Source organism: Leptodactylus fuscus, chromosome 1, assembly GCF_031893055.1.
Source record: "Leptodactylus fuscus isolate aLepFus1 chromosome 1, aLepFus1.hap2, whole genome shotgun sequence".
NCBI lineage: Eukaryota > Metazoa > Chordata > Amphibia > Anura > Leptodactylidae > Leptodactylus > Leptodactylus fuscus.
The window spans coordinates 36,441,956-36,464,529 of record NC_134265.1 but is presented as its reverse complement, the minus strand read 5'-3'; the positions used below and the strand labels follow the sequence as shown (position 1 = coordinate 36,464,529).

At 45.8% G+C, this 22,574-nt stretch overlaps 1 long non-coding RNA gene across 1 annotated transcript in view; it reads left to right on the top strand.

Moving 5' to 3' along the window:
* Positions 1 to 22,574, top strand: part of LOC142198570 (uncharacterized) — a 269,412-nt gene that overhangs the window by 181,754 nt on the left and 65,084 nt on the right. The gene's annotated exons all lie outside the window — the stretch shown is intronic.

Genomic DNA, 22,574 nt, shown 5'->3' with positions numbered 1-22,574 from the left:
TTGACTGGTGGTCATTGGGGATCATCCTATATGAGTTCATTGTAGGATCTGTACCGTTTGATGGGAAAATCAGATCGGAGATTTTTGTTAAGATTGTCGTGAGTAAGTAGAATAATCCGGATGATATGAGACACCATTGTCCTTGATTTTATTGTTAGAATTGGTTGATTGGTTTAGATATTTGCTCTGTAAATCAGAAGTTTGCTTTCTATCACACTTCAGTGGTTTATTTTCTGTAATATTTGCTTTTCTATATGATAGGAAACATATATTGGAATTCTATTGCCAACGCTCCTCCACCCGATGTAAAAAATATTATCAATAAACTTCTTAGAAAAGATCCTGCACGTAGACTCGGGACAGGTAATATATATATAACAGTATTAATATATACTTATTACTCCCTGGACTGTGGAACAAGACAAACGTCATATTCATGAGGATCAGCACTGAGAATTTTTACTTTATGTGACTGTCTATTTCCAGTTCTTTACTGTATGGCTTCTAGTAGATGATTATCTTTCCTTCATATCTCCATTTGGCAGTCTCTGTTAATTTCTCCATCACTTTTTTCTTATTTTTCCAGGAGGAGCAAAGGAGCTCAAGGTTCACCCATTCCTGAAGGACTTGGACTTTGAGAACATTCTGAGTCAGAAGCCTGAGTATGTTCCTCAGCTAGTGTCAGACATGGACACCAGCAACTTTGATGATTGTAAGTACAATGAGATGTCATCTAGACCGAGCTGTTGTTTGTCTCGTCTTCCGTTTCTTTATGTTGCCATCATTAGTAATGATAAAATGATTTCTGTTTCTGTGTCATGTCTTATACTAACAACCTGTGATAACACTTGAATTCTTGTGGCTTGTAGCTCATTCTAAGAGACAGCACCATAAAGTCTCAGATGAGGAGGAAACAAGCGAGGACGATGACTGCCAAGAACTCAAAAACTTTGTGTCATCAACTCAAAGGTTTTCTGAAGTAAGTCCAGTATGTGAGCTATATGTCTATATTACCTGTAACATAATACAATACATTTACAGCAAAAGGGAAACAATATATTTATGTACATTATATCTTGTATCTCCTTGTGTGTATTTAGCTCTGTACCAGGATGGTGATCAGTGAGGATCCCAAGTCCTCTCCAGGTTGTTCCCCGGCGCACAGCGCGGACCACTCAGAAATGTGAGTAGATTGTGGGGTTATTACTGGGATCTCTGGGTTGATATCTGTAGAGAACAACAGATAGAAGACAGGGGTAACACTTTACTAAATGTATCCATCACCCCAGCCATCTTTCCTGACTTAGCCAGATGGGGCAGTATTTGCTGAAGCCTTTCTCACCAGTGTTAGGGTATCAGGTCAGCAGTGTAGACATATTTCCTGCCATCTGTCCTCATGATAATACACTTATCACACAGCTGGGAGCTCAGTAACATTGCAGTGGATTTAGCTGGGTATTCTGTATTGATTTTCATTTTCATTTTTTCTTCTATAAAACAGGCAGAAAGAATCTTCACCATCTGAAGCTGATGGTGACAATAAGAGGAGCACTACTAGTAGCAGCAAGTCATCCTCATACACATCGTCAGATCTGTTCAGGTCTGCACAATCGTCACCTTCTAAAGCTGCTGGTGACAATAAGAGGAGCACTACTAGTAGCAGCACGTCATCCTCATACACATTGTCAGGTCTGTTCAGGTCTGTACAATCGTCACCTTCTAATGCTGCTGGTGACAATAAGAGGAGCACTACTAGTAGCAGCACGTCATCCTCATACACATTGTCAGGTCTGTTCAGGTCTGTACAATCGTCACCTTCTAAATCTGCATTAAACCTGAGAGAACAAGAACAAAATCAAACCATAGGAGATGTAGAACTCAGAGCCAGAGGTAAGTGTGACAATACCCTCCATGTTGTATCATGTCAGTCAGTGAGAATACTTCATGCGGAATAGATGTTCACTGTCAGTGATGAGATTGTCCCATGTATGATGAACAATGATCCCTTACCCCGTATAGATAAGACTCCTCTGCCATCCTGCCGCAGTGACATCACAGTAGTATCCTGTAATATGTTGTCCCATTACTTACATTGTATTTGCTTCTCCTAGGTTCTAGAGTCCGCCGATTGTTATCGTCCTGCTGGCGCAGATTATCCAGAGCTGCTCGTGCCATTAGAAGTGGCTGCCGTTCTGCATGCTGTTTCTGTTCCACCAGTACTTAGTACTATTGCCTTGCAGCACTCAGGTCCTTACCAAGGGCAACATCTGCATGGAGTTTGTATGTTCTCCCCGTGCTTGCGTGGGTTTCCTCCGGGTACTCCGGTTTCCTCCCACACTCCAAAGACATACAAGGGCCCATCATCTTCAGGGCTCCTTCTAAACCTAAAATCCTAACTTCTACATTTCACACCTTGAATGAAGTCAATAAAGAAGTTAGTGTAAAAAAAAAAAAAAAAACTGTGTATCTAAGCCTGTCTGTCTATCGTCATACAATTAATCACATAAAGCTCAGTATGGTAAGGTAGTATGATAACTACACCAGTTTTGGGGATTTCCACCTACAAACAAATACCACTGTGTGCACACCCACGTGTTCAAGTTGTGCCATAAAATGAAATGTCCAAAGTTTGATAGTTCTTCTCAGCTGAATTCCTTTGGTAAATACAAAGGGTTAAACGCTATAGTGAAAAGCATAAATTGATGTACTGCCTCTAGAAACATGCACCCCTTGTCATTTTGAGTATGAAATTTGGTTAACTGTAATCTGCTTTATCTAAAATACTTTGCGTCTGACCCATGGTCAAACACAAAAACAGTCTTTATTGATAGAAGGCAGTTTTACAGGCACATCCTATTTGGGAACAATGCACCCCAATAATAGGAGTGCACATGATCTTCTCTTACAGCAATGGTCCACAACCTTTCTTACGTTGCAAGATTCATCCTATGTATAGATTCTATAGAAGTCATACAATCTTACCATGAATGAATACCATAGTGTATACCTCCCAACTTTTGAAGAACAGAAAGAGGGACAAAATATGTGTGCCGCCGCAAATTTAGATTCGCCCACATCTATGTTGACTCCGTCCATTCTCATTCATTTTTCATGTGCCCCCACACAGTATAATCATCCTACAGTCACCCGTACATTATATGTCTCCACATTATAATGTTCCTTTCCAACTGCTCCACAGTATTAAGTCCCTCTCCTGGTGCCCCACTTTAAACTGGGGGAAACTAGAGGGGACATGAAACTGGGGCAGTTGGAGGGGGACATTAAACAGTGGGGGTAGTTGGAGGGGGACAATAAATTAATGGCAACTGAAGTAGGACATTAAACTGGGGGCAACTAGAGGGGGACATTAAACTTGGGCAGCTAGAAGCAGAAAGGTATCCCTCCAGCTACTCCCATGGTTTAATGCCCCTTCCATCTTTCCCCAGTTTCATGTCCCCCCTCCATCTGCCCCCAGTTTCATGTCCTTCCCCTGCCCCCAGTTTCATGCTCCATCTCATCTCGGCCCCCAGTTTCATGTCCTTCCTTCCATCTCTACCCCCAGTATAATGTTCCCCTTTCATCTCTGCCCCCAGTATATTGTTCCACTTCCATCTCTGCCCCTAGGTTACTGTTTTTCCTAAATGTGTCATCAAAATTTAACATAAAAACATTGATACTCACCTTAACCTCGATCCCCTGTCTGCAGTCTCAGTCTGTTCTGGAAAGCTGCGAGTGCAATGTGAGTGACGTCATCATATCGTGCCCGGTGCCGTAGCACAGCGTTGAAGCAAGAGCTGTCTGGCAACAGCTCCTGCTTCCTCTGATACTGTATTCAACTCATCTACATCCTCCAGATGCAGATGAGTTGAAGCCAGGACATACATCCCGCCGACCACCACTACGGGATATGACCCTGAATTCGGGAATGTCCTGCAGAATCCGGCACAGTTAGGACGTATGCCATAATGGAGCATTGAGTTCTGTGCTCCATTATTCAACCTTTGACTGGTGTTGTCTGTGCAGGGAAGTGCAATGAGCGCCGAGCCGCAGACATCATTACAGCCAGACCCTGCAGAGCCATCGGACTGTGGTTAGGTGACTATTCATTCGTTGGTATGTTTTCCTTTTTTGTGTGGTGGTTGAGACGATTTAACTTACACAAGTTTGTTAGTGGTAAATATTGATCAATATTTTTATATTTATTTATAATTTTAAAAAATGGGAAATTTGATGGAAATTTAGAAAAAAAAATCACAATTTTCAAAATGTGAAATGCTCTGCTTTTCAAACAGATAGTCATATCACACAAATACATTAATGAGTATTATCTACCATATCTCTGCTTTATATTGGCATCATTTTTTAATTGTCCGTTAATGAATTTTGGACATTATAAAGTTTGCAAGTGTAACAGCAATTTTCCAGATTTACAAGAAAGTTTCCCAAACTAATTTTTTAGGGACCACTTCATTTCTGAATGGGATTATTATGAATTAGAAACCCCCATAAATCACACCATTTTCAAAACAGCACCCCTCAAATAATGCAAAACTGCATTTGGGAAGTTTGTTAATCCTTTAAGCATTTCACAGAAATTAAAAAATATGGAGGTGAAATTTAGACATTTCATTGTTTTTCAAAAACCCCCCATTAATTTAGCCCTAAAATTAACACATTCACAAAGGGTTAAAGGAGAAAATGCATCTCACAGTTTGTTGTGCAATTTCTCCCGAGCACAGAAATACCCCACAAGTTGGTGTAAACTGAGGTTCGGGCACAGGGCAGTGCATGGAAGGGAAGGAGCAACACTGAGAATTTGAAAAATAGTTTTTGCTGGAATAGACACCCCCAGAGCCATCAGCAAAGGGGGACATGACTTTGGGATGGGGGAACCAATAACTCCTGCAGTTTCTTCTTCGTGCAGTAGTTTTGTAGATTTATACAGACTGGGTCAGCTTTAAGAATATATGGGTGTATATTCAGCTTTAGGAGTATATATCAGTGCATATTCAGCTTTAGGAGTACATAACTGTGTATGTTCTGCTTTAGGAGTATACAGTCCTATGAAAAAGTTTGGGCACCCCTATTAATCTTAATCATTTTTAGTTCTAAATATTTTGGTGTTTGCAGCAGCCATTTCAGTTTGATATATCTAATAACTGATGGACACAGTAATATTTCAGGATTGAAATGAGGTTTATTGTACTAACAGAAAATGTGCAATATGCATTAAACCAAAATTTGACTGGTGCAAAAGTATGGGCACCCTTATCATTTTATTGATTTGAATACTCCTAATTACTTTTTACTGACTTACTGAAGCACAAAATTGGTTTTGTAACCTCACTGAGCTTTGAATTTCATAGCCAGGTGTATCCAATCATGAGAAAAGGTATTTAAGGTGGCCAATTGCAAGTTGTTCTCCTATTTGAATCTCCTCTGAAGAGTGGCATCATGGGCTACTCAAAACAACTCTCAAATGATCTGAAAACAAAGATTGTCCAACATAGTTGTTCAGGGGAAGGATACAAAAAGTTGTCTCAGAGATTTAACTTGTCAGTTTCCACTGTGAGGAACATAGTAAGGAAATGGAAGACCACAGGGACAGTTCTTGTTAAGTCCAGAAGTGGCAGGCCAAGAAAAATATCAGAAAGGCAGAGAAGAAGAATGGTGAGAACAGTCAAGGACAATCCACAGACCACCTCCAAAGAGCTGCAGCATCATCTTGCTGCAGATGGTGTCACTGTGCATCGGTCAAAAATACAGCGCACTTTGCACAAGGAGAAGCTGTATGGGAAAGTGATGAGAAAGAAGCCGTTTCTGCAAGCACACCACAAACAGAGTCGCCTGAGGTATGCAGAAGCACATTTGGACAAGCCAGCTTCATTTTGGAAGAAGTTCCTGTGGACTGATGAAACAAAGATTGAGTTGTTTGGTCATACAAAAAGGCATTATGCATGGCGTCCAAAAAAAACAGCATTACAAGAAAAACACATGCTACCCACTGTAAAATTTGGTGGAGGTTCCATCATGCTTTGGGGCTGTGTGGCCAATGCCGGCACCGGGAATCTTGTTAAAGTTGAGGGTCGCATGGATTCCACTCAGTATCAGCAGATTCTTCAGAATAATGTTCAAGAATCAGTGACGAAGTTGAAGTTACCCCGGGGATGGATATTTCAGCAAGACAATGATCCAAAACACCGCTCCAAATCGACTCCGGAATTCATGCAGAGGAACAATTACAATGTTCTGGAATGGCCATCCCAGTCCCCAGACCTGAATATCATTGAACATCTGTGGGATGATCTGAAGCGGGCTGTCCATGGTCGGCCACCATCAAACTTAACTGAACTTGAATTGTTTTGTAAAGAGGAATGGTCCAAAATACCTTCATCCAGGATCCAGGAACTGATTAAAAGCTACAGGAGGCGACTAGAGGCTGTTATCTTTGCAAAAGGAGGATCTACTAAATATTAATGTCACTTTTCTGTTGAGGTGCCCATACTTTTGCACTGGTCAAATTTTGGTTTAATGCATATTGCACATTTTCTGTTAGTACAATAAACCTCATTTCAATCCTGAAATATTACTGTGTCCATCAGTTATTAGATATAGCAAACTGAAATGGCTGCTGCAAACACCAAAATATTTAGAACAAAAAATGATTAAGATTAATAGGGGTGCCCAAACTTTTTCATAGGACTGTATATCTGTGTATGTTCTGCTTTAGGAGTATATATCAGTGTATGTTCTGCTTTAGGAGTATATATTTGTGTATATTCAGCTTTAGGGGTATATATCTGTATGTTCTGCTTTAGGAGTGTATATCTGTATGTTCTGCTTTAGGAGTATATATCTATATTCTGCTTTAGGAGTATATATCTGGGTATATTCTGCTTTACGAGTGTATATCTGTGTATATTCTGCTTTAGTATATGGTGCTTAGTGTGTTACTGTAGGGAGGGAGGAGTTAGGAATAGATGTCACTTCCTGTCTCATCCATCTTTATCCTCTTTCTCATCACAAGACCTGGATGAAGCATTTCCCGCCCGCCCACCCTCTTTTCATCACTGTGTTACACTTGTTTTTTATTTTTATTTCTTTCACATTTTCCTGTCTAATGTATTATTGTACCATTGCTTTGTTACTGTAATTGTGTATTTGGCTCTATATATTCAATTATGAGTTATTGTTGGGCATTAATCTTATAAGCCCAAGGGAAGGGACGTCCTTCAGCCATGGTTCCCTAGAGGTTTCCTCCACAGGGGTTTTTTCCTCTTCTGAGTGCTGTAGGATGACTCTTTGTGAGTCGGGGGTTTGCCATTATTTAGTCAGTCATGGGTAATAAAGTATTACGTGTCACATGGTCCATTGATAAACTGTCACAGCTTTACGTTTGCGGTTGAGGAGTCAGGTGGAAGTTGCAGTCAAGTTATTGTGGACTTATTTTAACTAACAGAGGAGGTTAAACCTCATGGTGGTGAACAGGCTGAGCTTTAGAAATGGCCAGCCTGAAGGATGTCATAATAGTAACGTCATCCAGGGGCGGGCACAGTGGTTAAGCACAGGGTCGTTGGTGCCCTTAAAGTGTACTGGCTCTGCTAGAATTGCAAGCCGGAGCGTGCCGCCCCACTGCACCTGACTCCTTCTGTCATTATTTTACTTCTGTGAGTTTAATAAAGCTGTGGCCATTTTGACAACCAAAATAAAGTGTTTTGTGCATTTATTCCAAAGTCATTATTTACCGTAGTTTGGGTGGTTTTAAGAAGGAGTGAGGGACATCGCATATCCAAAGTCAAGTTTTTGGTGCCAAAGCCAAAGAGAAGATACAAAGATATAAAACAAGTGCACATTACCGATGTATCAATCGCCAATATAAGTATATAGTGGGATAGAAAGTATAAAAATTATCTCTACAATAGCATAAATATAAAGATATAATAATTCCTCAATATATATAGAAAATAAATCACCGCAGGTAACAGGTTAAACCAGTATGTTAATAATTACATGATGGTAAATACCCAAATATTGTACATATGGCTCCACCCATCAAAGATAGTGAAGCAGTAGAAATTTATGTCAGCACAAATACATGTGCACCATCAAAGGGCATATAAAGAAATATATTAAGTCACATAACATCCAATAACAGGTTAACCTGCATCAATATGTAACAATGGTGGTACATGTGCTGAAAATATGCCCAATCATACGATCAACATATATAGCTAAAGAGTAGAGATGAGCGAACAGTGTTCTATCGAACACATGTTCGATCGGATATCAGGCTGTTCCCGATGTTTGAATCGAATCGAACACCGCGTGGTAAAGTGCGCCATTACTCGATTCCCCTCCCACCTTCCCTGGCGCCTTTTTTGCTCCAATAACAGCGCAGGGTAGGTGGGACAGGAACTACGACACCGGTGACGTTGAAAAAAGTAGGAAAAACCCATTGGCTGCCGAAAACATGTGACCTCTGATTTAAAAGAACAGCGCCGCCCAGCTTCGCGTCATTCTGAGCTTGCAATTCACCGGGGACGGAGGTTTCCGTCCAGTTAGCTAGGGCTTAGATTCTGGTAGGCAGGGGTAGAATAGGATAGGAAGGAGAAGACAACCAACAGCTCTTGTAAGAGCTAAATTCCAGGGAGAAGCTTGTCAGTGTAACGTGGCACTGACGGGCTCAATTGCCGCAACCCAGCTTTCCCAGGATCCTGAATGGAATACACTGACAGTGTATTCCCGTATACCCTATATATACACCCCCGATCCCCGTTCCAATGGTGTGCCCCCCCACCTTCACCGCAGAAATACACTGGAAGTCCCCTAGCAATAGAATTGGGGCTATATACACCCACTATGTTTGCTACTGCCATATAGTGCCATTGTCTGACTGGGAATTCAAAGAATATATTGGGGTTACATATAATTTCAATTCCAGGGAGAAGCTTGTCAGTGTAACGTGGCACTGACGGGCTCAATCGCCGCAACCCAGCTTTCCCAGGATCCTGAATGGAATACACTGACAGTGTATTCCCGTATACCCTATATATACCCCCGATCCACGTTCCAACGGTGAGCCCCCCCACCTTCACTCCATAAATACACTGGAAGTCCCCTAGCAATAGAATTGGGGCTATATACACCCACAATTTTTGCTACTGGTATATAGTGCCATTTTCTGACTGGGAATTCAAAGACTATATTGGGGTTACGTGCACCCACAATTTTTGCTACTGGTATATAGTGCCATTTTCTGACTGGGAATTCAAAGAATATATTGGGGTTACATGCACCCACAATTTTTGCTACTGGTATATAGTGCTATTGTCTGACTGGGAATTCAAAGAATATATTGGGCCTACATATACCCTCAATTCTTGCTACTGCCATATAGTGCCAGTTTCTGAGTGGAAATTCCCCAAATAATTTGGGGATACATTCACCCTACATCTCAGGCTCTTTCCATATTCACCCAGGTTATCAGTGCTGCACCAGCTCATTCCCAGACAGCTCGGCCCAAAAAAACACATTACCTATAAAGAGGATTTTGACAATGAAGACAACATGTTCTAAATCTAATCTGTCTGCAACTTTGTTGACTTTATTAACAGCTATAGAAGCTTTAGCCAGGTTGTGACGGTGTGTAACCCCAACAACACTAAGTGGGATACACATTAATAGTCAGTCTATGTACGCTAAACGCATCACTTAAGTAATTTTTGGTTCCTCTCCCCTAATATAAGAAAGGAACAGACATTAGACCTAGACCGTGGTTCGAGGCTTGTAAAAATCCAGTATTATTTGTTCTCCATGATGTGAAGTATGCGTTAGACTTTTGAAAAGCAACCCAAGATGAAGTCAGCCATGTGTGCCAGTGTGTTACTTGGCATGCCTTTGCTGGCCCCAACTGTAAGGGTCACTCTCCATTTCCTCCATTTTCCACTCCCCTTCACACCATTTGTGGTGAAGCAATGGGATGCACTGAAGTGCACCCTCTAGCCTCGTGTGGGACAGGGACATCAGATGCCACTCCATCCCCCTCGTCTTCCTCCGCCAGCCAACGGTGCGAAAATGAGAGGAGTGTGCTCTGAATGTTTTCTGCCTAGCAGAGACTAGTTCTCACTTACGAAAATGGCCCCACTTTGACCTGTATATCAGGCACAATGGTGAAGGTTTCAAGGAAACATGGCACCAACAAGTTGAAAACGTGGGTCATGTGTGGACCGTGTTTGAGTCTGGCAAGCTCCAGATCTGCTACCAGGTTCCAGCCATTATCACAGGCGCAAAAATGCCAGGCCCCAGGTGTAGCAGGGAAAAAAACATTGCCATCTCAGCCAGGATGGCATCCCTGACCTCGGAGGCACTGTGCTGTCTGTCCCCCAAGCTGATGAGCTTCAGCACCGCCTGCTGACGTCTCCCCACACCAGTGTTTTAGCGTTTGCCGCTAGTAGCTGGGGTGGAGGTTGCAGCGTAGTAGGGTTTCAGTCTACTCCTGCCATGAATTTTGGCCTGGGAGAGGAGATAGGCCACCCCAGTTTGCACCCGGGGACCAGACTCCACCATATTCACCTTGCCTGTCCTTAAAGATAAGCACTGCAGCATCCCTGACCACAGGCGCAAGGTCCACTTGTGGTCAAGTGGACCTTGCAGCAAAGCGCAGAACTCTGGGCCCGACTGATGATATGGGACACATGCAGGTGCAAGGCAGGGCCAGCACACCAAGAGAAGTAGTAACGGCTAGGCCCAGCATAGGGAGGTGCCCCAGCTGCCATCTGCTGACGGAAGGCCTGGGTATCCAGAAGCATAAACAAACACCAACATCTCCAGGGCCAGCAGTTTATCGATGAGGCTGTTAAAGGCTTGGGCATGGGGGTGGGTTGTGTTGTACTTCTGCCTGCAATGAAAAGCTTGGGAGATGTGGAGTGGCTCGAAAGAGGCGCATGATGGTGCAGGCCAAAAGGGCGCATGAGGGTGAACTCCCCAATGTGTCAGAGACAGATGTGTAGGTGTCCTTGCATCATATACTTGCACCATACTTGGCTTTGGAATTTAATTTTGTGCCAAAAAGTGGTTAAGACAGCGATCCCTCAGCTAATCCCGTTACTATTGACAACACCAGCACTGAAGTTACCAATCTCTTGAAGTGGACCACCACTGCTGAGATCCAAAAGGAAGTAGGCAAGAGATGTGCAGTGCAGAAAAAAAGATGAGATAATAAGTGCACAGAGCACATAGGGATCGGAGAGGACAGAGCTGGGGTCGGCCAGGTATTCCCACAACATGTGACTATACTTGTCCTTCCTGGTGACACTAGGCCCCTGAGTGGCAGTAATTTGTCCAGGGGGGCCATTAACGTGTCCCAGACCTAGGAATAAGTCTTCCAACAGGGTAGAGTTTTGCATGCCTTTGCTTCTACCCACTGTTTTTGCTGCTTAGCTTCCCTCCACATCTACACTGCTTTCGCCCCTAAACATCACCCCAGTTTATGCATCTGCTTCTACCCTGTTTTTTTTGTTGAATTAGCTTCCCTCCACATCTACACTGCTTTCGCCCCTAAACATCACCCCAGTTTATGCCTTTGCTTCTACCCACGTTTTTTGTTGAATTAGCTTCCCTCCACATCTACACTGCTTTAGCCCCTAAACATCACCCCAGTTTATACCTTTGCTTCTACCCAGGTTTTTTGTTGATTTAGCTTCCCTCTACATCTACACTGCTTTAGCCCCTAGACATCACCCCTGTCCATGTGGAGTCGGTGGCCTCGTCATCCACCAACTCCTCTTCCAATTGCGCACTGTCCCCTTACTGCAAACCGCACATGACCACAGATTTCCCTGATGGCAACTGTGTCTCATCATCCTCAAACGTCGGTGGCGGGTCCACAATCACAAAATTGGAAGGAAATGGCGGATGCTGCAGTATTTCTAACACCTGTTCCTGGTGCTCGGGCCTGGTCTGTGTTGTACTCTGCACCCTGCTTAACGCAGCTACCATATCCGGAGTTGTGATGAGCGCATACTAATGTTTCGTGTCCACTGCAATGGATGGGATAGGATTTCACATAAGTCTGCCACCCATGGCCACTCATGGTTGAGCAACTGAGGGAGCTGACTTTGACGAATCCTAGGGTTTTGCAGTTGGAACTCCATCAAAGGTCTGTGCTGCTCACACACTCTGCTGAAGAGATGATATGTTTAGTTCCAGCAGCGTGGAGACGTCGCACAACAGCCGTTGTTTGGGCAGATACCGGCGTTGTAGGAGTGCATAGAGGCTAGCGGCGGCAACTATAGACTTTCAAAACTATCCGCACAAGCGCCGCACTTTCACCAGTAGCTCAGGAACATTGGGGTACTTTTTTAAAAAGATTAGCAGCAATGAGTTAAAAACGTGGCCCAGGCATGGAACATGTTGCGGGCTGCCAAGCTACAGAGCCGATCCCAGGTTACGGCCATTATCACACATGACAACATGCCTGGGCCCAGGTGCAGTGGCCAAAACCACATTGCCGTCTCATCGAGGATTGCATGACTCACTTTGTAGGCAGTGTGCTGTCTGTCCCTCAAGCTGATGAGCTTCAGCACGGCCTGCTGACGTCTCCCCACACCAGTGTTGCAGCGCTTCCAGCTCGTAGCTGGGGTCCACTTAACAGCAGAGGAGGAGGAGGAGGGTGGTGTTTCAGCCCTCCTCCCAGGAATGTTGTGTGGGGAGACAAGTCAGTCCACCACGGTAGTTTGCCCAGGGGGTGCCATTAACGTGTCCCATACCTAGGGAAAATTCTTGAAACAGGGGAGAGTTTTGCATCTTTGCCCTTGCTGCCTCTGGACATCCCTTTGCCTCTAGCCACCTTTTTTCCCTGCTTAGCTTGCCTCCACATCCACACTGCTTTTGTCCCTAGACATCACCCCAGCCCATACCTCAGCTTGTATCCCCAGTTTTTGCTGCTTAGCTTCCCTCCACATCCACACTGCTTTTGCCCCTAGACATCACCCCAGCCCATGCCTCAGCTTGTATCCCTAGTTTTTGCTGCCTATCTTGCCTCCACATCCACACTGCTTTTGCCCCTAGACATCACCCCAGTCCATGTCTCAGCTTGTACCCCCAGTTTTTTCTGCTTAGCTTGCCTCCACATCCACACTGCTTTTGCCCCTAGACATCACCCCTATCCATGCCTCTGCCTCTAGCCATAACTCTGCCACCCCTGGACACTCATGGTGCAGAAACTGAGGGAGCTGACTTTGAGGAACCCTTGGGTTTTGTAGATGGAACTCCATCAAAGGTCTCTGCTGCTCACACACCCTGCTGAACATACGGTATCTAGGGTTTGAGCGTGTGGTGACCTCGCACAACAGTAGGTGCTTCAGGCAGATGTAGGCCTTGCTGGAGTGTATTGCGGCTAGCTCCAGGTACTGTAGACTTGGGAAAGTGGGTGTCCAAGTGCCGCAATTTCACCCTTATCTCTGCTAATTTGGGGTATGTTTTTAAAAATCGTTGCACCACTACATTGAACACGTGGGCCAGGCATGGAACGTGTTGGAGGCTGGCAAGCTCCAGAGCCCTCCAACAAGACAAAAAAAACTGGCCCCAGGGGCAGCGAGGATAAACAAATTGCCATCTCATCCAGGATGGCATCCCTGACCTCGGAGGCAGTGTGCTGTCCGTCCCCCAAGCTGATGAGCTTCAGCACGGCCTGCTGACGTCTCCCTACACCAGTGTTGCAGCGTTTCCAGTTCGTAGCTGGGGTCCACTTAACGGCGGAGGAGGAGGGTGGTGTTTCAGTCCTCCTCCCAGGAATGTTGTGTGGGGAGATAAGTCAGTCCACCACATTTTGCGACCCAGTCCATGCCTCAAGTACATTAAACCGCTGTGCCAAGATTGAAAGGTAGCGTCCCTGTCCGCATGCACTTGTCCATTCGTAGCTGGTCACGTGGAACTTTTGGGCAAAGCGCTGAACTAAGGGACCGCCTCATGTTTGGGGAAAAGTGCTGGTGTGGATGGCACAGTGAGGTGGCGCAGTAGCCAGCAGGCCCAAAAAGGGCAGAGGGTCCACAAGCCGGGACCCCAACATCTCCTAGGCCAGAATTTTTGAGATGAGGCCGTTGAAGCCTTGGGCATGTGAGTGGGTTGCGCTGTACTTTAGCCTGGAATGAAAGGCCTGGGAGATGGGGAGTCGCATTGCAAAGTGTATAAACCACACTCAGTCTGTCCTCGACCTATACATTTAGAAATTATCTCCCCCAGCGAGGAACGTGGCCTCGATGGGGGAATTTTTCTAAGGAAGCTAGAAAAGAGGGCATCTTGGGCCTTGCTGGCTCAGGTCTAGCTTCTGTCATGCAGCTGTCTTCTGCCTCTGGACATCCCTTTGCCTCTAGCCACCTTTTTCCCTGCTTAGCTTGCCTCCACATCCACACTGCTTTTGCCCCTAGACATCACCCCAGTCCATGCCTTAGCTTGTACCCCCAGTTTTTGCTGCTTAGCTTGCCTCCACATTCACACTGCTTTTGCCCCTAGATATCACCCCAGTCCATGCCTCTGCTTGTACCCCCAGTTTTTTCTGCTTAGCTTGCCTCCACATCCACACTGCGTTTGCCCCTTGACATCATCCCTATCCATGCCTCTGCCTATAGCCATAACTCTGCCACCCCTGGAAACTCATGGTGCAGAAACTTTGGGAGCTGACTTTGAGGAACCCTTGGGTTTTGTAGATGGAACTCCATCAAAGGTCTGTGCAGCTCACACACTCTGGTCAAGATATGGAATGTAGCGTTACAGCGTGTGTGGACATCAGGCAGATGTAGGCCTTGCTGGAGTGTTTTGAGGCTAGCAGCGGCTCCTGTACACTTGCAAAAGTGGGCGCACAAGCGCCGCATTTTCACCAGTAGCTTCGGTACATTTGGGTATGTTTTCAAAAAACGTTGCACCACTAAGTTAGACGTGGGCCAAACATGGAACGTGTTGGAGGCTGGCAAGCTCCAGAGCCGCTACCAGGTTCCAGCCATTATCACAGGTGCAAAAATGCCAGGCCCCAGGTGTAGCAGGGAAAAAAACATTGCCATCTCAGCCAGGATGGCACCCCTGACCTCGGAGGCAGTGTGCTGTCCGTCCCCCAAGCTGATGAGCTTCAGCACGGCCTGCTGACGTCTCCCCACGCCAGTGTTTTAGCTTTTGCCGCTAGTAACTGGGGTGGAGGTAGGCGCAAATATGCCAGGCCCCAGGTGTAGCAGGGAAAAAAAAATGCCATCTCAGCCAGGATGGCATCCCTGACCTCGGAGGCAGTGTGCTGTCCGTCCCCCAAGCTGATGAGCTTCAGCACGGCCTGTTGATGTCTCCCCACGCCAGTGTTTTAGCGTTTGGCGCTAGTAGCTGGGGTGGAGGTTGCAGCGTCGTAGGGTTTCAGTCTACTGCCATGAATTTTGGCCTGGGAGAGGAGATAGGGTACCCCAGTTTGCACCCCGGTACCAGACTCCACCACATTCACCCTGCCTGTCCTTAAAGATAAGCAGCATCCCTGACCACAGGCGCTTGTCCAAGTGTCGGTGGTCAAGTGGACCTTGCAGCAAAGCACGGAACTAAGGGCCCACCTGATGTTGAGTGACACGTGCTGGTGCAAGGCGGGGACGCCACACTGGGAGAAGTTGTGACGGCTAGGGACGGCATAGCGAGGTGCCACCGTTGCCATCAGGTCCGGGAAGGCCGGAGTTTCAACAAGCCGGAACGCCAACATCTCCTGGGCCAGCAGTTTAGCGATGTTGGCATTCAAGGCTTGCGTGGGTGGGTGGTTAGCGGTGTATTTCTGCCGGCGCTCCAATGTCTGAGAGATGGTGGGTTGTTGTAAAGAAGCACCTGATGGTGCCTTTGATGGTGCAGGAGAAGGAGATAAGACAGGAACAGGGGAGGATGAGGGAGAAGTCAACAAAGTGGCGGAGGCAGATGAAGTGATGTCCTGGCTCGTCCTCTGGAGTGCATCGCCAGCACTGTGAGCAGAGGCAGTGGCATGAACGGCGGGCGACGTTTGTCCTGCCGTTGCTGCCTGCCACTGATTCCAGTGCTTGGATTCCAAATGACGGTGCATTGAAGTGGTGGAAAGGTTGCTCTTCTCAGAGACCCTACTCGATTTCGAGAGGCAAATTGTGCAGACGACACTATATCTGTCCTCGGCGCATTCCTTGAAAAAACTCCACACCTTCGAGAAACGTGCCCTCGAGGCGGGAGTTTTTCGGGGCTGGGTACAAACTGGAACATCTTGGGAGATTCCGGGTGTGGCCTGGCTTCGCCTGAGCTGCTGACGTCTGCCTCTAGCTACCCTTTTTGGTGCTGCACCTGCCTCAACATCCACACTACTTTCCCAGCTTGACATCCGCCTTGTCCAGGTGGGGTCAGTGTCCTCGTCGTCCACCACCTCCTCTTCCAACTCCTGTCTCACCTCCTCCTCCTGCACAATGCGCATGTCAACTGGCTGCCCTGACAGCAACTGCGTCTCATCATCGTCGATGAGGGTGGGTTGCTGGTCATCCGCCACCAAATCGACCAGAGATGGAGGAGACTCTAGTGTTTGAGCATCTGGACACAGATACTCATCTGTTAGGTCTGTGGAATCGCGAAATGGAGGGGCAGGTTGCGGTACAGTCAAAGGAAGGGAGAACAGCTCTGGGGAGCAGGGAAAGTTGGGGTTATTGTTCTGGGAAGATTGAGAATTTTGGGTGGAAGGAGGACAAGACTGTTGGGTAAGAGGAGGAGAGGAGGTAGAGGCTGACTGGCTGGTGGACAATGTGCTTTAAGCGTTATCCGACAGCCATTGCAAGACCTGTTCCTGGTTCTCGGGCCTACTAAGGTTTGTACCATTCAGCCTAGTTAATGTGGAAATTTTGTGCAAAGCACAGAACTTAGGGCTCGCCTGATGTTAAGGGACACACGCTGGTACAAGGCTCAACTCACCCTAAGGGACAAAAACACTGCTGGTGCAAGGCTCTACTCATGCCAAGGGCCTCAATCTCTGCTGGTAGCTCAGCTTAAGGTCCTGTAACTTTGTTTGGAAGGGCTCATGTTAAGGGCTAGAAAAGTGAATTTTGGAAGGTCTTACCACATCACACACACACACACACACACACACACTCAAAATGATAGTTAAGGGTGAGGGCTTTTGGATTTCCCATTGTCTATTCCATCCGTGGTTGTCATGGGGAACGTGATTTAAAGGGGTGGTTGTTACTGTTTGTTCAGCTTAAATTGGGGTTTGTGTCCATCCATTTGGGGAGTAAAGAAGGTTTCCAGGTATTTTCCCACTTTGATAGAGGTTTTTTGGAATGTGTAAAGTGTGTAGTTGTTAGGCTGTGATGTTGGGGTAATAGAGGGTCTTTGGTGTGTTAGATGCCCCCAGACATGCTCCCCCTGCTGTCCCAGTGTCATTCCAGAGGTGTTGGCATCATTTCCTGTGGTGTCATAGTGGACTTGGTGACCCTCCTGAGACGGATTTGGGTTTCCCCCTTAACGAGTATATGTTCCCCATAGACTATAATGGGGTTTGAAACCCGTTCGAACACTCGAACAGTGAGCGGCTGTTCGAATCGGATTTCGAACCTCGAACATTTTAGTGTTCACTCATCTCTACTAAAGAGCAAACGCCAAAAAGCGCAAACGCCAAAAAGGACGGAATCATATATCAATGAAAATGTATTAGATGTGAGACACAGATTAGGGCAAACAGACTGATGCCAGGGCCACCCTCTTTTAGCAAGTGCCGTACCAGTTTCTGTCACCATGACTGCAGGTAGTTGTTATCTGGTTCTATTCACATAGTACATGTTTCTGTTTGCCCTAATCTGTGTCTTACATCTAATACATTTTCATTGATATATGATTCCGTCCTTTTTGGCGTTTGTGCTTTTTGGCGTTTGCTCTTTAGCTATATATGTTGATCGTATGATTGGGCATTTTTTCAGCACATGTACTACCATTTTTACATATTGATGCAGGTTCAGAATCCTTTTACACCCTTAATTGGGAGAGAGGAAAAACCTCTGACAGTTCACCTATACAACCCTTATACAGATGTGGAGTTAGTCAAGGCCTACTTACACAAGGATTGTCTGTCAGGTAAAGGTGGTGTTAAGCAGCACAATCGATTTGGCATCTTTAATTGTAAAGTCAAATTTTGGGTCAGGTTGAGAGTAGACCCCGACAACATAGGGGGTCTGTCTCACCCTCCTGCCAACTGTAACATTGCTGGGAACAGAGGATTCCTCTTTTACCCAGGACAGCCCAAGTTCTGTAGAGACTGTCACCAATATGGCCATGTTAGGGAGGAATGTCTGACAGGAAAAGTCTGCAGGAATTGTCAAAAAAGTGGTCATGAGGCCGGGGCTTGCCCTGAGCCTCGTACCTGTGATGTTTGTGGGGTTTCTGGCCATACTGCCCGTAATTGTGAGGTATATGCTCACTGTACCAACTCTATAGTGAGCTGGGTGCCTGAGACCAGCTCAAATCCTGTCACAGTAAACAAGCCTGAGGGAAATGTCAGTCAGAGCACCTCATATGCTGCTGCTGTGACGCAGTCAGTACAGGATCTCACCCCTGTGACTGAAACTAATGCCCAAACTGAAGTAGTTGCTGAAGTTTTAACTGTAAGGGGGCGTTCACACTAGCGTCGGTGTCTGACAGCTAGTGTCTGATGCTAAAGTCCGCACAAAATCTTGCGTGGACATTAGCATCGGACACTAGCTGTGTCCGTTACATTTTGCATTGATTTAATGGGACATCATGTGCGTTCTTTTACAGTCCTTGTCTGTCCTTAAGTGTCCGTTCACAAAGATGTCCGTGTAAGGATTGGAGTCAGGGTCAGGCAGTGCAAAGTGACACAGCTGGGAAAGCAACACTGTGCAACTAATGACAAAAGGGGACGCGTTCCCTGCAGCTATGACTATGCTGTAATATCTGAGATGAGGCAGACCAATGCACTTCCTAATTGAAGTGCGCCTACCACGGCTCCTAACCTTCTATCCGGTGGCTAGGATAAGGGGAGAGGAGGCCCTGAAAGTCCTAGGGACTGGAGTCACGGGGTCACACCTAAACAGAAAGCACAGTGTAAATGCAATGCAACACAAAAGACTAAACAGCATGGAACCAGGGAGGACCACAAGTCCCAGCAAGACACAGAAGAGAAGGCGAGGTCAGACGAGCAAGAGGTCAAGCCAGGAGATATAATAAAAGGTACCAAATCAAAAGACAAGGGATAGTCAAAAATACAAGCCGGGTCTAAAAACAAAGAAACATATGGAAAACAAACATACAGGGAATCAGACTGAGCAGGGGGACCAGGAAACACAAAGTGAATGGCTGGCAAGGATCCATGCCTGGGTGGGGATTAAATAGCAGCAGAAAAACACACCTGATGGCTAATGACATGGAGACTGAAGGCAAGGAAAAGATTAACCCTTAATGACCTAAGCACACCCAATAGAACTCCTAACACGTCTCCCAGGGAGACGCCGCGCAGCAAGGAGACCGCGGCGACTCCGTATCCTGACAGTACCCCCCCTTTGAGGAGGGGCCTCCGGACCCTCAAGAGGACCCCCAGGCTTAGTAGGGTAAGAACGGAAAAACTTCTCCACCAATCTAAGAGCGTGAAGGTCTCTGGCTGCCACCCAAACACGCTCCTCTGGTCCATACCCCTTCCAATGTATGAGGAACTGAAGGGAATTCCGCACTCTGCGTGAATCAATGACCCATTCCACCTCATACTCTAGTTCCCCCTGAACGATCACTGGTTCGGGTGGGGAACGAGTGACCATTGCCGGAACATACTTTTTGAATAGGGACTTATGAAAAACTGGGTGAATATGGAGGGACCTAGGAAGTGATAATTTGAATGACACAGGGTTGATTATTTCAGAAATGGGATATGGACCAATAAAACGCGGGGCAAACTTAGTAGATGGAACACGAAGTTGGAGATTTTTAGTGGATAACCAGACCTTGTCACCCACCACAAAGTCAGGTCCAGGGCGGCGCTTTCTGTTGGCGAAATTTACTTGATTAGCCTGGGCTTTTCTCAGTGATGACAGGCTTTCAGCCCATACCGTACAGAGAGATTTAGCAACGTCCTCTACTGAGGAAAAGGCGAATTCATTGCCTGTTCCTGAGGAGAATCTGGGGTGAAAACCATAGTTAATGTGGAAAGGAGATGACTGAGTCGAGGAGTTGACATGATTATTTAGTGCAAACTCAGCCATGGGCAAATATTCACTCCATTTATCTTGGCAATCAGACACAAAGCACCTCAAATACTGTTCCAAAGATTGATTCAATCTCTCTGTTTGACCGTTAGTCTCTGGGTGGAAGGCTGAGGAGAAAGAAAGAGAGACTCCCAACCTGTTACAAAAGGCTTTCCAAAACCTGGACACAAACTGTACGCCCCGTCCGACACCACATTTGAAGGAATACCATGCAGACGTAAAATGTGGCGGATAAACAACCAGGCCAACAATTTAGCTGAAGGCAATTTTTTCAAGGCAACAAAGTGGGACATCTTAGAAAAACGATCTACTACAACCCAAATTACCGATTTCCCTTTAGAGGACGGGAGATCGGTAATAAAATCCATGGAGATGTGTGACCAGGGTCGATTGGGTAGCGGGAGTGGATGTAAAAGACCCGCTGGAAGTTCATGGGACACCTTAGATCTGGCACAGGTCTCGCAAGAATGAACAAAATTTTTAACATCTCGTTGCCAAGATGGCCACCAATACGTACGTGATAACAGATTCCCAGTACCAGTAATGCCTGGATGACCTGCCAGAACAGAGGAGTGGATCTCCTCTAAGAGCTCCAAGCGGAGGTGGCTAGGGACAAACAATTTACCTGGTGGTAGTGCACTAGGGGCAGCATCCTGAGTGTTGAGAATACGGGTTTCAAGATCCGAGGTCAAAACTGCCACTACCACCCCAGGAGCAAGTATATTTTCAGGTTCCCCATCAGAACTACCACTAAGACCAAAACTTCTGGACAAGGCATCTGCTTTAGTATTCTTTGAGCCGGGACGGTAGGTAATTACAAAGTGGAACCTAGTGAAAAATAGAGCCCACCTGGCTTGACGGGGATTTAATCTTTTCGCCTTGTCTAAATATAATAAGTTTTTGTGGTCGGTTAGTACAGTAATTTTATGTCTGGCCCCCTCCAGGAAGTGTCTCCACTCTTCAAAGGCCCACTTAATCACCAGAAGCTCTCTATTGCCAACATCATAATTGGCCTCGGTAGTGGAGAACCTCCTGGAAAAGTAGGCGATAGGTTGGAGGTTGGTAAATGGTTCAGTGCCCTGAGACAGGACGGCTCCTACACCTACTTCTGAAGCGTCAACCTCTACAATAAAGGGCAATTCAGGATCAGGATGGACCAGGACTAGGACAGAAGTAAAGAGTTGTTTTAAGGTGGCGAACGCTACCTCCATCTCTGGTGTCCAGGAGGCAGGATCCGCCCCCTTTTTGGTCAAATCGGTGAGAGGTTTAACAATAGAAGAAAAAATTCGGATACATTTTCGGTAATAGTTGGCAAAACCTAGAAACCTTTGAACTTCTTTTAAGGTAGTAGGTTTCTCCCATTCAAGTACAGCAGATACCTTTCTGGGATCCATACCAATGGTACCAGGAGTAAGGATGTATCCCAAAAAACCTATCTCCTGGACTCCAAATTGACACTTGGATAACTTAGCACAGAGGTGGTTTTGACGTAGCCTAAGAAGAACCTCTTTTACATGTTGCTGATGTGACTCCCAGTCCGGTGAGAATATGAGGATGTCATCTAAATAAATTACTAGATATCTACCTAACAGATCCCTAAAAATGTCATTCACAAAACGTTGAAATACCGCCGGAGCATTGCTCAAACCAAAAGGCATAACTAGGTATTCAAAATGACCTTCAGGGGTATTAAATGCAGTTTTCCACTCATCCCCGTCTCTTATCCGAATCAAGTTGTAAGCTCCGCGGAGGTCAATTTTAGAAAACCATCGAGCCCCCACCACCTGGTTAAAAAGATCCGGGATGAGTGGCAGAGGATGTTGGTCTTTGACCGTAATTTTATTCAATTCCCTGTAGTCAATACAAGGTTGGAGACCACCATCTTTTTTTTCAACGAAGAAAAACCCCGCCCCCACAGGAGAAACTGAAGGTCGGATATGTCCTTTAGATAGGCTCTCTTTAATGTACTGACGCATGGACTTGCGCTCTGGAGCTGAAAGGTTAAAAATGCGACCTTTGGATAGTTTAGCTCCAGGAACCAAATCAATTGTGCAGTCATAAGGTCGATGTGGAGGCAAGGCTTCCGCATTGAGCTCATCAAAGACGTCTTTGAACTCAGTAATAAATTCCGAAATTTTGATATAGTTTTTGATAGTACAAACAGTATTAAGATGAGAAGTACAGGAATCTCCCCATCTAACCAACTCCAAAGTTTCCCAATCAAACACTTGATTATGTACACGCAACCAGGGTAAACCAAGAATAACGTCTGCAGCAAGTTTTTTCATAACAAAAAATGACACTTTTTCAACATGTAAACTGTCGACAAAAAACTGCACCTCA